The sequence below is a fragment of the Protopterus annectens genome, chromosome 2.part1, assembly GCF_019279795.1.
Source record: "Protopterus annectens isolate FY-2018-M chromosome 2.part1, PAN1.0, whole genome shotgun sequence".
In the NCBI taxonomy this organism is placed as follows: domain Eukaryota; kingdom Metazoa; phylum Chordata; order Ceratodontiformes; family Protopteridae; genus Protopterus; species Protopterus annectens.
Genome location: NC_056729.1, coordinates 120,961,894 through 120,976,978, shown reverse-complemented (window position 1 = coordinate 120,976,978; position 15,085 = coordinate 120,961,894). Strand labels below are relative to the sequence as shown.

General features: G+C 38.8%; 1 protein-coding gene across 2 annotated transcripts in view; it reads left to right on the top strand.

The window, feature by feature from the left end:
* FSTL5 (follistatin like 5) overlaps window positions 1–15,085 on the top strand; it is a 3,739,468-nt gene that overhangs the window by 3,059,078 nt on the left and 665,305 nt on the right. The window lies entirely within an intron of this gene.

The window sequence follows — 15,085 nt, the reverse complement described above, 5'->3', positions numbered from 1 at the left end:
CATCCAACTCATCAGCAGTATGCCTGTTTCCTTATGTAAGTTATCTTAGACTTGTGTTTTCTTTTAGAAATAGCTAGAAACTAGAAAGATTAGATTAAGTGTTTTTCTGTGATGTCAGAACTGGACTACTGAATTATTTTAAGTATTTCTCTGTGATCTCTGAACTCTTGACTAGCACTGTTTAGTAAGAAGTATTGTCTGGTGTTTTTATTATTTATTACTAAATATTTTAAAACCTTTCAACTGTGGCTGTTTTGTGTAGAGATAATTTTAAATCTTGAGTACATTGCATATTTCTAGTGATTACTGTACCAAGTCACTCTAATAAGCCTTGACAGTTTAGTTACACTACCAATTGGATAATAATATTGCACGGTAATAGTTGGACACCCTTTTAAGGGCCTTTGATTAGCTGATAAATATTAGCTGGGGGGTGGCAGCAAATTCTACTGTATAGTCCGGGTAACAGGGGCACAACTGGAGAACCTGCGCCAGCCTTCCCCAGGTGTGTCTGTGTGGTTATGTAAACTTATCTCAAAGTGTGTGTGTGTGTTAGCTAATTGAGCAGGGACACAAAGCACTGGTTGGACAGAGATGGTGCTGGAGATTTTAAAATGCCCAGCTGGCTGAGATCTGGACCCCATAACTGTGCCAGTGGGCATCTTATTGGGGACCTGGAGAGCAAAGAAGTGACCAGCCCTGGACTGACTGTGATCTATGTGTGCTCTTAAGGGGAATTGCACTTTACTGTGTGTATTTGTTATCCTTTCCTCCTATATGAGACACCCCTCACTGGTGTTAGTGGTGAGGATTGAGGCTCCTTGATTGCTGGGTCAGGGCATGGGCGTCACATATTAATTGTTTGACAGTGGTGGGATATCCACATCGCATATTAATTGGTGGGAAATATTAATTGGCTTGTAGTGGTGTGGGTAGAGTGAATTCCTGTAGCTTGTGTACAGTGAGCTTTAAAAGTTTCTACTCTAAAACAGCCATGCAGTGAATACTCAGATTTCAGATCACAATTGTTTTATTTCTTTTGTTAGTTAAGTTAGTCAGGGTGAGCAGGCAGCATATCAGCAGAGGAGTATGGAAAGCTGACAAGGAGTCAGCTGGTGGAGATGTGCCAGGCTAGGAGACTGGTGCATGGAAACTTGACTAAGGCAGACCTGATTGCAGCCTTGGTTACAGCTGCATCAGAAAACAGCAACCAGGAGGACAATCAGACTGGCAGTGGAGATATAATACCCTTGGAGAATGGACTGCTCAACCTTTCTGCAGAGGACATAAAAATCCATCTGGAGCTAAAGAGACTTGAGTTGGAGGCCAGGCGTGTGGAATTAGAAGCAAATGTGAGACCGAGGCATCTAGATAGTGAGGACAATGAGAGACTGCAATGTTTGCAGGCTGAGGAGAATGAGAAACTACTATGCATAGAAGCTGAGGAAAAGAAGAGGCAGAGGCAGCATGAGAAGGAGATGCTGACTCTTCACCAGAGTCGTGGAAGCAATGGGGAAAGGAGTAACTGTACCCCAGAAGCACAACAGGTCAGTACATTTCTTCCACAGTTTAAAGAGGGGGATAATTTTGATAGTTTCATTCATATGTTTGAGAGGGTATGCAAACAGTATAGTGTTGACCAATGGCTCCTGGTACAGTACCTGACTGCCTTACTCCTTGGTAAAGCTGTAACTGTTTTGTCAAAAATGTCTGATGTTGCTTGTTTTTATTATACTGTTGTTAAAAAGCATTTGTTAGAATTAAGTACAGAACCATGCGCTGGGTCAAAAGGCTGTATTCCAAAGATCCTCGAACGTTTCTGGTACACCCAGTTTACACGGAACAGTAATCCAAAACTGTATAAATAAGTCACTTGCGAGAAGTACTCAGCAAAAAGAAGATTTTTATTGCAATAAAATGTAAGCGCTTTCACCCGAAGGCTTCCTCAGACATTCAAAAAACTCAAATTCAATCAACATTTAAATACATAGTAAGTCCACCTCATTGGTCAAAGTTCATCAGGTGTAAAGGACTAACTAGACATTTCATTTAAATAGCAAATAATAAGACAACAGTAAAGTCATAGTGAAACAAAATATTAAAACATTGAAGCCTAATATATAACACTGAAGCGCATCTATAATAGTAAAACTGTGCAAAACAAGCTATAAAAATATATAATATCTTAATAATATATTATTGCATGAGCTCTATAACATCAATAGCAAAAATTGTTTAAATACTCATATAAAACACTATAAAATTTAATTATACAAAAATGTAAAAATATAAAAATATATGTGCAACCTGTGTTAAATGAATAGTATTATTGTGTACTCATAAAGTGACTATCGCTTGGGTCTGTAACATCTCTTCTTTTTCAATATTGGCTTGATGTGCACCCGATCATTAAGGCCAGGGTATTTATCTGCCCTGCACCTGATAATCCACCTCATCTCATTTTCTAAAGTCAGGTTTATAATGTCACCTCCTCTGTTGTGTTTTAAAATTTCTTGTATCACATAGAAGGTAAACATATGTTGTGGCCCTGATGTTTTAACATGTCTGGCTAGTGCGTTGGAATCACCGCCTATTCTTATCTGATAGAGATGTTCCCTGATTCTCTCTTTAAACACCCTATTCGTTAAGAAGAGTGGCGTTGGTTCTAATCTGCCTAAATTCTAAATTTACCTTTGGTATGACGAAGAAATGTGGACATTGTGGGCAATGTTCATTTATATTAGAAACCAATGGGGTTAGGTTGGATGATCTTAATAAAGTTTACGTTAAGAGTAAAGGTAGTAATTGTCAAACTCCCCGTGTGGTATACATTGCCGTGTGTTCCAAATGTTCTGTGTTTTACATTGGGAAGACCGAGAGGTCTTTCAGAAAGCGTATGTATGTATGAACATTTGTACAAAATAAGAACTGGTGATCAAAAGAACGCTTTAACTCGGCATATTTCCCTTTATGACAATACTCATACTTTTAAGTTTTTCATAATTGATAGGGTCGATATCGTCCCTAGTGGTGGGAATTGGAAAGCTAATTTGGCCAATATGGCAGATTAGAACCAACGCCACTTGTTTCCCAGGTATTAATGATTCTATAAGTATTAAGCCATTTTTACAAGATTGATTTCCATCACATTTTTATTCCCCTATTTTATTTAATACCATTTTAGGGTATTTCATTATTAGATATGTTTACATATACTCATATATTTATTGTTATTTATATTTATTCATCATATTTCATGTTAAGTCTTTTTTTATTAAATCATGTAATTCACATGTATATATTCATATGACATGTGTAACATTAATTTGTTTATTATTTATGTATATATGTTGGTGATTTTTGCGATAGTTTAGGTTACCTACATTTTTCGCAATAAGTTGTTTTTAGTATTTTTTGTACTGAGGAAAATGTATGAATTTTTGGGAAAGGTCTCTTTAAGATTTTTTGGCGCCAACTTTTTAAATTAGTGTATATATTGGGCAGAATTCTTTTGTTCAGGGTTCTGATGAAGTCTGGTTACAGATGAAAGCGCTTAACCCTGCATTTGTGTACTTTTGCTTTGCCTTATCATTTGGAATACGTGGATTTATTTGCAATAAATTGTTTTACTGTTACTTTGCACTGTGGATCATCCTTCTCATCTTTGGTTCGATATTTGTGCTGTTGGAAGTCTGTTGCCTTGGGTTGGCTTGATTTATTTACCCCATGCCAAGGACAGATGAGGCCCTAGAGCAGCTGGGTGGAGCTAAGTATCTTACAACCATTGATCTTACCAAGGGTTACTGGCAGGTGCCTTTGACTCCCAGTGCTAGAGAGAAGTCAGCCTTTTTGACTCCTTTTGGCTTGTATGAGTTCACCGAGATGCCCTTGGGGTGAAGAATGCCCCAGCAACTTTCCAGAGGTTGGTAGATCATATCCTATCAGGACCAGGAGGGTTTGCCATCTATAAGCATTCCTATAAGCATTCCTGGCCGGAGCACGTTCAACATTTCAGGGAGGTGCTGGGCAAACTACAGAGGGCAGGGTTGACCATCAAGCTGAGCAAATGTCAGGTGGGTATGGCAGAGGTCTCCTACCTAGAACATACATGGGGAGTGATAAGATAAGGCCAGAACCTGCCAAAGTGGAAGCCATTCAGGCATGGCCTGCACGTGTTACTAAAAAGCAGGTGACAGCATTTATAGGGACAGCAGGATACTACAGAAAGTTTGTCCTGAGCTATAGTACTATAGCTGTTCCCCTCACAGAACTGACAAGGAAGAAAAGAAGCTTTGGGAGGACCCCTTGTGTTAGCCAGTCCAGATTATAGCAAATAATTTGTTGTGCAGGCAGATGCTTCGAACCATGGGGTGGTGGCTGTACTTAGCCAGATTTATTCAGAGGGAGAAGAGCACCCATGGTTTATCTCAGCCGTAGGCTCCAAACCAGGGAGGAATGCTATGCAGCTGTAGAAAAGGAATGTCTAGCCATAGTGTGAGCACTGCAGAAACATCAGCTTTATCTGTATGGAAGGAAATTCACTGTTATGACAGATCACAACCCCCTAACATGGTTAAACAGAGCCAGCTAGCAAAATTCCAAGTTGCTAAGATGGAGCATGGGGTTGCAAGCATATGATATGTCAGTGCAGCACTGCAGTGGGGTTAGCAATACCAATGCAGATGGGCTGTGAAAACAGGGAATGGGGTAAGGTAGACTCAGATAGACCTAACCTTCTCAAGCAGAGTTTCTCAAAGGTCAAAAAAAAAAAAAAACTAGCTTCAGTTCTCCGGGGGTGAGAAATGTGAAGGCTGCCAGCCTAGCCAGATAGAATTTTATAGATAATTCTATCATTTGTAAATATTAGTGTAAGACACAGGCTTGATGTCTTAAATGGAAAATCTGCTCTTAGATGTGGAACTGCAAAAAATGTCAAAGCAGTGCTCTCTACTGACCAAGTAAAAGAATGTTGTGACCCTTTGATCTAAAGTCAGCTCCAGCCCGTCTAGATGAAGACATTCTTTTTATTGTTTTAACCAAGAGTTAAATTGCTAGATTTAAACATGCAAATGTATTTGTATTGCTCTGCTTCCTGCCCAGCTGCAAGATAACAAAAGGAGATGTTAAAAATGTAAATGTAGTTTCTGTTAGCCTAGGAACCCAGGAAAGTGTAAAGAATTATGTATTTATTTTATTTTATTTATTTTACATTTGTTGACCGGGATAGTCTAACTGGATGCATGTCCATTTTCAGTGGAGGCCCAGGGAGAAAAGCTCCAAGGGTAAGCAGATACAGCATTACATAACACCAGCATTACATATTACAGACTATTTACAGAGATTACATAAGTAAAACAAGTTCCACAGGTTAGAGTTAATCCTGAGTGTAAGTTAGGATTAAATTAAATTACACAGTAAGATGGTTAACAGATTTTTACACATTCTAGACAGTGTTAGCCAGGCTTGATACAGTGACATAGCCAGTTAAGTGACAAATGTTGTCTGAGTCTAGTTTTAAATTGACCTAAGGTGGAAGGTAATATCAGATGGAAGAAAGTTCCAGGATCTACTTACAGAGTTTGCAAAGAGAGAGTCACCGGCTGTGTTATTAATTTTGCTAGTCTGAATTAGTAGTTAGTTAGAGGATCAAAGCGATCTAGGATTGTTATAGGGGGTGATAATATGTTTAAGTGCAGGAGTATTGTCCGGATTATAGAATATTTTATAGGCCATAATCAGTTGGTTATACTGTATTAGGCTGGGTAGTTCAAGCCACCCAAGCTGGTTTAGATTGATGCAATGATGTGTCCTAAATGGTAGCCCAGTGGCAAACCTGGTAATGTGGTTGTAGCAAATTGATAGTTTGTTAAGGACAGTCTTGTTTAAATTCGAGAGTAGAGGGGATGCATACAGAAGGGTTGAAAGAAGGTGAGAGCGAGCTATGGTAATTTTAGCTGGAGGGGTTAGGAAGGCTTTTATTCTGTAAATTGACCCTAGTTTTTTATTGATGGTTTTGATAGTTTGGTTAACATGCAGGTCGAATTTTATATTATTATCTATGATGGCACCTAATAGTTTTGTAGAGGGGTCAGGAGAGAATAATGTGCCATCCTTTGAATTTATGGTAAAGGTGAAAGTGGTAGACCTACGTGTTGGTGAAAATAACAGCATTTTATTTTTTTGGGGATTTAGGATCAAACGACATTCAGAAAGCCAGTTTTCTATTGTATTAAAGGTGGTCTAGGTAGCTGACCATAACTCTATTGGAGATGTGGCCAAGCAAATCAGAGTAGAGTCATCAGCATATTGGATACAGCTGACTTTTGGGATGACAGTATAAAGGTTGCTAATGAAGATGTTGAACAGCAAGGGCCTAGTATACAGCCTTGTGGTACTCCAAGGGTGTTAGGTAGCAGGTTAGTGAGTTTGTTCTACCAGAGGACAGCCTGCTGTCGACCATTCAGGTAGGATTGAAACGATTGAAGGGCTCTAGTATCTAGGCAGAATGTTTGCAGGGTGTGGATTAAAAGTTGGTGATCGACCATATCAAATGCCTTGGGAAGATACAAGAAGAGGGCTGAGGATATATAATTATTGTTGCGATTATGGTTTATGGTAGATGTAATGTATAGCCTGGGAACCCCAGGAAAGTGAGAAGAATTATGTACTTTGAATCAGAACTGCAATTTCAATTTAAACAGAGAGAACCAGAGAGGATTAAACATTTTTGTCTTGACCATCCAACTCATTAGCACTCTGCCTGTTTTCTCATGTAAGTTATCTTAGACTTGTGTTTTCTTTTAGAAATAGCTAGAAACTAGAAAGATTGCACTAAGTGTTTTTCTGTGATGTCAAAACTGTACTACTGAATTATATTAAGTATTTCTATGTGATCTCTGAACTCTTGAATAGCACTGTGTAGTAAGAAGTATTGTCTGGTGTTTTTATTATTTATTATTAAATATTTTAAAACCTTTCAACTGTGGCTGTTTTGAGTAGAGATAATTTAAGATCTAGAGTACATTGCATATTTATAGTGATTACTGTACCAAGTCAATCTAATAAGCCTTGACTGTTTAGTTATACTACCAATTCGATAATAATATTGCCCAATAATAATTATACACCCTTTTAAGGGCCTTTTAGTAGCTGATAAATATTAGCTGGGTGGTGGCAGTGATTTTTCCAGTATAGTCTGGGTAAAAGGGGCACAGCTGGAGAACCTGTGCCAGCCTTCCCCAGGAGTGTCTGTGTGGTTATATAAACTTATCTCAAAGTGTGTGTGTCTCAGCTACTTGGGCAGGGACATGAAGCACTGGTTTGACAGAGACTGTGCTGGAGATTTTAGCTTGCCCAGCTGGCTGAGATCTGCACCCTATAGCTGTGCCAGTGGGGAGTCTTATTGGGGACCTGGAGAGCAAGGGAGCGATCATCCCCGGACTGACTGTGATCTCTGTGTGCTCTTAAGGGAAATTGCACTTTACTGTGTGCTCCTTGATTGCTGGGCCACGGCATGGGTGTCACAGACTATATGAAGAGAGACAAGATGGAGTTATCTGAAAAAGTGTCCAAGGTGGATATGAAGCTTGCTTTAAGTAGCATCCTCCTTTTACCTATGATGATGCCTCAGTACCAGCAAAAAATTACTGACTTCAACAATTGGGATAGTTTCTGGTGTCACAACCAAGGGATCCAATATCTGTCAGCCTAGAGAGATGTGATCAACCAACTAAGAAGCTTTGCCAGAGATGGTTTGAACTTGTCATCAGGATACTGGCAAAAACTTTATCCATCCCAACAGTGCCTTTTTTTAGGCTGTGCCAAGTTTTTAAACCCTCCAACATAAAAAAATCACCCATGACTACCTAGAGGAACTGCTGCTTACTGCTAGGAAATTAAATAAAAAACTGCACTCCCTGGAAACACTCATCATCCTGGAGAATGCAGCATATGTGCAGTCATGGAAACATGGTTCAGAACCATAGAAGGTACCCTGGTTGTCAATGGCTACAATGACTTTCATACATTTCGATCCACCTCAGGTCATGATAAAACAAAGGGAAGAGGTGTCTCAGTGTTCATAAAAGACAAGTGCACTGCTGGACTGGTCCAACAACATGACTCGCTTGAGCTGCTCCATGACCAACTAACCATAGCTGTGATGCCCATTATATCCTTGCTAGATACAGATCCACTAACATGAGTCTGGAAAACTACACCTCCTACCTAAACCTACTTGAATCTCTTAACATTCAGCCTAATAGCATTCTTATTAGTGGAAACACCCTGAAGCAACTAGTTAGCTTCCCAACTAGAGGTACAGACATCCTAGACCTGGTACTCATGAACAAGGGGAGCTACTGCTGCCTCCCATGCATTAAATTCTCCTTGGTAAGATATGACCCCAAAATGATCTCCCTTAGTAATTAAACTAATCTATAACCCCATCAAACTCCAAACCTGTTAATGACTTTACTAACATCACTTACCTCAAACTACGTGATAGCTTATTAAACTTACAAGCGCCTCTGAACCCGAAAGACATGAGACCTAATCTGAGCTGTACACAAAGCAGTGTACAACTGCATTCATAGCTGCATAGAGCAGGCAGTATCTGTCTGAGTCAAACATATGACTACTGGCAAAAATAAACTACCCTGGTGGACCCCTAGCATAAACTGGCTTTTAAGAAAAAGGAAAGAACCCTCTCCAAAGTCAAGAAGGAACAGACAAAACAGTACAAAAAGGCACTCACCAGTCTAAACAAACAAATTACAAAGCTGGTCAAATTTAACAAAGCAAACTATAAGGCAAAGATAGCTTCCCATATGAATGATAACCATAAGACTTTTTTTAATTATGTTTGCATACTCAGTAGAAATGCTCAACAATGTGCCTAGTTAATCATGAATGACAAAAATTGCATCCGGCCTGAAACTTCAGCAAACCTGATGGCCAGCAAGTTCAGTTCAAATCCCCCGATCACCTCCTACCACACGCAAAGACATATCCACAACCATCCCTCTACCAGTCATTATGAGGAAAAAGGTCCTTACTGCACTCACTAAAGCCAAAAACCCAGCCTCCATGGGTCTCAGCAACATTCCAGAATGCTTCTTAAATAGATTAAAACAGAATCAATCAGGGCCACTAAAAACCCTCTTTAACCACAGCCTCTGGACAGGCTTTGTACCATAGGAATGGAGGACTGCAAAAGTTGTCCTTCTGCACAAGGCAGGCCCATCAACTGACCCAGGGAACTACAGACCCATAAGCGTGGCCAGTAGTATCTGCAAAACCATGAAGAGAATTATCATGGACCTGATCGATAACCACATAGGAACTCTCCAAAAACTGGACCAGACCCAATTTGCCTTTATCAAAGTGAGGTCTTGCCTGCTCAGTCTGGTCCACTTCTTTGAGAAAGACATCAAGGCCTTGAATGAGGGTAAAATGGTATGCACCACTTATCTGGATCTGGACAAAGCTTTTGAAACAACCCCCCACTCAGGTATCATAGGTAAACTTTCTGAGTTAGGCATCAACTCCTACATTGTCAGATGAATAACCAACTGGCTCACTGATAGGACGCATGTCTAGATAGGTGAATTGATTTATTTTAAGAAACCTGTTACTAGTGGTATCCCACAGGGCTCAGTGTTGGAACCACTCCTGTTTTGTATATACTTTTCTGACGTGAAGATCATTTTTGGGGGCCATTGGCTTACCAAATTCACTGACAGCTATACATTGAGAGCAATCATTGAATGTCCAAACAATGTTGAAATCCTACTAACAGGCCTAAAAATGACAAATTACTTGTGCCAAAGCCATGGTCTGAGACTAATTGCTAAAAATGTGTAATCATACCCTTTGGTAAATCAGATATCCCTGCAAATTATAATATTGATAGCACACTCCTAAAAGTAGACCAAATGATGAGGGACCTAGGAACACAGATAGATAGTAACCAAAACATTGCAGGTAGCTACAGTAGTCAAGAAATCCTTCTCTGTGGCATAACTTATAAGTAAAGACATGGCAAAAAGATCAAAAGTAGTCATAGTGTCATTGTACTTGGCCCTCATCAGGCCCAGAATTGAGTAGTGTTCCCTTCTGTATGTAACTAACCAGGTACTTACACCAATTGGAGTAGCTCTAGAGGTTTCTCACTACAAAAATACAAAGTATAAGACACATGGCTTATGCAGACTGACTAAAGGCCATATCCATTTACTGCATCTCATATCATTTATTGAGAGGTGATTTATACCTGACCTACAAGGCATTCTCTGATCTAGCCATAACAAAAATGTTACCTATCTGCAAGAAAAATTATATGACGGCTATGCATTCTATGAACCTGAACCTTATTTATCACTCTAACAGAACTTCCTGGAGAGACAGATTTGTATCCCAAAGGCTATCTCCTCTATGGAATAAACTTTCCATCTTTGCAAAACAAAGCCTGTCCCTTACACTCTTCAAAATAATTTGTATAGATGGATATGGAACCATAAATTCACTCCTGGGGTACTGCCCATGTCCTTTATGGACAGAGGCAGTCTATAAAATGACTCATGACTCAAATACCCAAAGACCCACTATCCTGGTACTACTCCATCCCATATCTGAGTAATTAAAGTTCTCTGCTTGACTATTGTTGATCTCTGCATTTGTTTTTGAATTGAAAGTTTTCATTTAAGGTTTGGTTACTTCTGTTTTTTATCTTTTTTTCTTATATTGCATTTTGTTTGGTTTTACGTTTTTTTGTTCTTTTGGAGTTTTAAGAGGTCTTGGCTATGGTCAGTTAGAAAAGTTAGAAAATAATTTCTCTGTAGACAATGAATAACATCCAGCTATTTAGTGGGAGGAGCTGAGAAATATCATTTCTCATTTAACTAGAAATATTTGGAAACATCTTTATTTAGCTGTAGTGCTTGTTTGACTTGCTGTTCTCTGCCTGAATATTGCTGATCACTGTTTGCATGTGCTTGCTGTTGTACTCTTAAAGTCGGTGGCTTTTGAGTTGCCCACCCCTACTATAAATATGATTTTGGACACTCCTTCCATTCCCATCTCAGCAGCTCATTCTATTGAGTACTAAGAGATCAGCTGGGAAGTCTTGCCACCTTAGTCTCTTAAACTTGATTTACCTTCTGTTTCTTCCCTTCCCACTTACTTAAAATGCATTTTATTCAGCTGATATTACTGTAGCTCTGCTTCATCTTATTTTATTACTTTATTTAAATTTTTGATGCTCAATAAAGTGTTCAGTTGCATTCAGTCTGCTGCATTTATTACTGCTTGTTAGTAGCCTGATTACATTGCAACTGTTATTCTAATCTTCTTAGTTTTAATTTAAGCACTTGCGCTTCAAACTAGTTATCTTACATAAGAAAGGTTTTCAGTCTGCACTTGTGTGGCAGGTTAGGTAGCTTACACACTTCTAAGTTGAGAATTGATGGTTGAAAGCTTATTGTGTCTGTTATTCTAAAATGTCTAAGTTCTGTCTTATGTGCTTGCACTTCAGGCCAGTTATTTTACATTAAGAAGGTTTGTGGTCTATACTCTTGTGGGAAGAGTGGGTACCCTTCACCCTTCAGTGATGGGAATTGCTGGTGAAGGCTTATTGTGCCTGTTATTCTAAGTGTCTTTGTTCTGGGCTGTGGTCTGCACTCTTGTGGGACTACTGTCTAGACAGATTTTATTTTATTTTTTTACCACGAGTGAACTAGATTGGATATAGCTGAACATTGCTCAAGTTGCTTGTCTTATTGACTTGTTCAAGATCTAATTTTTCCTCACTCCTCCTTAGTAGATTAGTGGCTATGGCTATGCACTTCCTGACTCTCTCTCTCTCTCTCTCTCTCTGTGACCAATCTGGTTGAGATGGGCATTCTGAGGCATTGTATAAATTGGCTTGTGTACACTGAAAATCTACTTATTCTTAATAAAACAGATAGTGGTTGTGAGAGGTGTAAATACACTTGAATGCTGAATGCAAAACTCTCTCATGCAACCAAAATCAATCCTATGGAGGTTGTCAGTGACACTTGCATTATGTCTACTGCACAGGGTATAGAACCTACACATAAAACTAGTTATGCTGAGGCACTTATTTGTAACCTTCCTAAAACACTAAGATCTCTTGCACAGTACAATCAGAAAAGGGTGTTCTGCCATCATGTAAACACTCCATTAAAACACCTCCCACAACTACACATAGCAACATTGTACCCTGTGCCTCCACTGATAAGCCCTTAAAGCATACCAGCACACAGACAAATTTCCTGATCATCAGTGAATCTATAGTGAGGCACACCAATGTTCCCCTCACCAGACTGAGTAAGGACAGAGTCACAGTAAACTATCTTTCCAGGGCTAGGATCCATCAGATCACACAGACACTCAGGCTATTGAATTATAGGTACAAGTATGACTCTGTCAGAGTCCATGCGGATAGAAACAAAACCACATGTGGACATGTAAAATTCCGGTACTGGCAGTAACAAAATCCAAAAACCAAAAAAAAAAAAAACCAGCAAGCCAAACCAATCACAGGTCCTCAAAATACACGTTTATTTGATCAAGTAAAATCATGGTTGAGTACTTAGGTTTAGTTACACAGACATCATCAGAACCATGAATGAAACCCTCTCACTTCCTTTTAAATTTTTGTTACTTCCTTTTAAAATGATTGAAACAAAATACCCTCAGAAACAACCAATCAGAATGTAATTTCATGACGTCTTTGATTCAATGGTGACGTTCCCACCACTAATACATATTTTAAACTTAAAGCTAAGAAAAAGCTCGACAAAAACTAGCAGAAAATTAGCAAAAAGTTATTAGTTTGGCACTGACAAAATAAACTGAACTAACATAAATTAAAATAAAATAAAATAACCTCACATAAAACCAAGAGCAGCTGTCACAATATAATGGCTCATTTTTTCAGTTCACTAATGATTGAAATGCTGTCATTGAGACTGGGTGAATTGGCTGCATCTAGTCTAAGCTGCCAACACATTTCCTGGTGTTAAAGTTTGTTTTGCCAATCCCCAACATAAGGTGTCACCTGAATTGGTTCACGTACTAAAAAAACGAATTTGTTGAACCCTGGACATATAGTGGAATACCTTGCCAGTGCACACTTTTTGTCTTGTCAATGTATGCTGTAAGTGTGTTGGTATATTCATTTATTCAAGGCTTTTTTTGACTTGCCTGGGTAAAAAGCGGAACATGAAGTACATGTGGCCAGATAGACCACTCTTTGTGTTGCACGATTTTGTGTACTGCCAGTCATTATACCAAAAATTTTATTCAACAAAGGGCCTTGATAACAGGTGTCTAAGTATGGGCATTGGTGATAATGTCCACATTTCCATGTGTTCGATAGTCCCCTACTGTCTGCCCCTGTTTTTTCTAGGAGGCATTTCATATTAGGTTTATTTTTATAAGTGAAAGTGGGGGTTCTACAAAATGAGTTTAGATTTCCTCATCACACTGCAACACAAACCAGTTCTTCTGCAAAATAAGTTAAATATATTTGGCATCTAGGGTATAATGTTACACTGGGAAATGTTTTGGCAACTTAGCCTGGTTGCAGCCAATTCACCCATTCTCAATGACAGCGTTGCAGTCATTAGTGAACTGAGAAAATGAGTCAGTATATTGTGATTGGTACTCTCCATTTTATGTGAGGCTATTGTATTTTAATTTATTTTAGTTCAGTTTATTTTTTCATTGCCAAACTAATAATATTTTGCTAATTTTTGTTAGTTTTTTCCAGATTTTTCTTAACTTTAAGTTTAAAATAAGTCTTAAAGGTAGGCACTTCACCAGTAAATCAAAGATGTCATGAAATTACATTTTTATTTGATTGTTTCTGGGAAGTGAGAAAACTTTAAAAGGAAGTGAGAGAGTTTCATTAATGGTTCTGGTGATGTCTGCATAAGTAGTCGAAAGCGCTCAACCATGATTTTACTTGCTCAAATAAACATTTTTGGTTGGTTTGGCTTGATGGTTGTTTTTGGTTTTAGAGTCCACGTGGGTGTTAATGACCTGAGATGTACCTTCTTTAACTATATGAGGTGAAACATAATAGAGCTCTCTGATTATTTGTATCAGGCAGGTATGTACCTAGCACTGAGCAGCATACTGTCTTCTCCAAGGATGATGCCACATTACCAAAAGAAAATGATTTCTTTTAATAATTGGCTTAGCTTATGGTGTCAGTCCAGGTAGATACCATACTTGACAGCCTGGAAGAACTTGGTTGACAGACCATGCTGCTTTGCCAGGGATTTTCTGCACTTATCCCCTCTAGACATTTGGATATTGGAAAAGATATTTTCCACCCCCATAGTGCCTTTTTTAGGCAATGTCAAACTGATTAACTTGCCAACTTAATTGAACCTATGAAGGAATATCTGAACATAGTGCTACTCAATTCTAGAAGTCTTAACAAGAAACTCCACTCTCTGCAATCAGTCCTCTCCCTAGAGAGTATAGACATCCGTGTAATAATGGAGACATGGCTTAAAGTTGCTGAGAATACCTCAGTAATGCAAGGTTATAATCCCTTTCACACCTTTAGACCAGCTACTGCACAAGAGTGTCAGTCTATATTAAGACTAATCTCACATCCAAACTGGTTGAAGTGTATGGAACTCCTACATGTGCAGCTTACCATAAACAAAGTGCTGTGCCATATCCTTGCAACATATCGGTGTCCCTTCATGTCCCAAGAAACCTATACTACCTTTCTCAATGTACTAGAGTCCCTCACCATTCAACCCAATACAATATTCATGGGGGATCTCAACTACCCTCTTTAGATTGGGAAGCATACACCACTTCTAATGCACAAGCCCATTAATTCCTAAACTTTATTAATACCAACATCTTGAAGATGTTGGTTCATTCTCCTACCAAGGGATATAAACATCCTTGATCTTGTACTCATAAACATGGGAGGGCCAATGTTCCTTTCCCAATGTGGTATCTTCCCTCATAAGATCTGACCATAAGGCAATATTCCTTGAAATAAAAATAAAATCTGGGGATCCAGTGAAACCAA